Here is a 1,415-nt window from a genome sequence, read left to right as displayed (position 1 = left end):
TTTTTTGGATCAAAGGCCATCTTTTTTCCACACCACTCAATGCTAAATCCCAAGGAATGTTTGTGAATAAAGAAACCACATCTAGCGATATTAGTTCAAATGAAGGATCAAAATTAATGTCAGGAAGGATTTTAGACAAATGAACTTTTTTGATTTTTAATCAACGCAGGCGGAAGAATGCGTAATAGGTATAAACCTAGTTTTTTTNAATTTGTTGGAACACATTTTGGTCATTATATGGTCAAAAATATGAAGAGTTGGATCAGATTAAACAGGGAGATCATTAGAATACGTATACGAATTCGTTTCCTTGTGACATGCAAACATCAAAACATTCTACCGAAGCATCTTGAGCATTGTTTTGCGCATGTGTCCTTCCATAATCGTGATACAAAATACATGTTTGATAACAAACGTATCCAGTTTGCTAAACGTATTCTGAGACTTGAATTATATGATTTATACAAGCAAAGGAATATGATAGGTCGAGAAGTTTCACATATTAGTAAATTTATTTACCGTTTTTTGCCGACTTTCTTGTTAAATTCCTTTTTTATCACCCAGGATAATGCGTTGAACAAATTNTATGACAATGTTAATGGAAGGATGATTAAAAAACTTGAATGGTTATTAAAGAAAAATTCCGATTTCATGTTTCTTAAAACATATAATTTGAAATATTTNGCAGTTGAAAATGAAAAAAGGAATGGTTCCGTTCAACCACCTAATCATATGAGACACAATAATTTCAAATTTTCTTTCAAAGAACCGCCGCAACAAGAGGAAAAAAACATATGTTCAATTAACATCAAACCAGATAACATAGTTTCTAAACAACTTTTAGAGATAAGAAAGGGTTGGTTTGTCAATTTGTCACAAGAACATATTCCTGATTTAGTTGTAGGTTTATTACAATTAGGCCAAAATTTTNGTTTGCCGATTGGTAATATTAATAACAAATTGATGTTTGAATTTATTAAACATTTAGAAAATAATTTTAAGAACCTCAACAATATGCCTAAAAATGATATTATTGATTGTCGAAATAAATGTATTTCCATTTTAAATAAGATGAAACATGTCTCGCAACCAAAACAAAATGTAGATTTAGAATTGTTAAAAGCCTACAAAACAACAAATGACTTTGTTAAAAATCATCCTTCCATACTTTTTACGAAAGCTGACAAGGGAGGGGCGGTTGTAGCGATGGATAGACAAGATTACATAAAAAGAATGGAGAGTTTACTGTCTGATAGTTCCACGTATATAAACATTAACAAAAATCCGATCAATAAGGTTTTGTTAAGTCTTAAAGATCTTATTAATAGATGGAAAACACGTGGCTATATAACTGACATTTGCCATAAGTCACTAAACTCTTCGTTAGCGATTTTACCGAGAGCTTACGGTGTTCC

This window comes from Pseudomyrmex gracilis, unplaced genomic scaffold, assembly GCF_002006095.1.
Source record: "Pseudomyrmex gracilis isolate BER0280 unplaced genomic scaffold, ASM200609v1 scaffold_1657, whole genome shotgun sequence".
Lineage (NCBI taxonomy): Eukaryota > Metazoa > Arthropoda > Insecta > Hymenoptera > Formicidae > Pseudomyrmex > Pseudomyrmex gracilis.
This window is presented reverse-complemented; position numbering follows the sequence as displayed.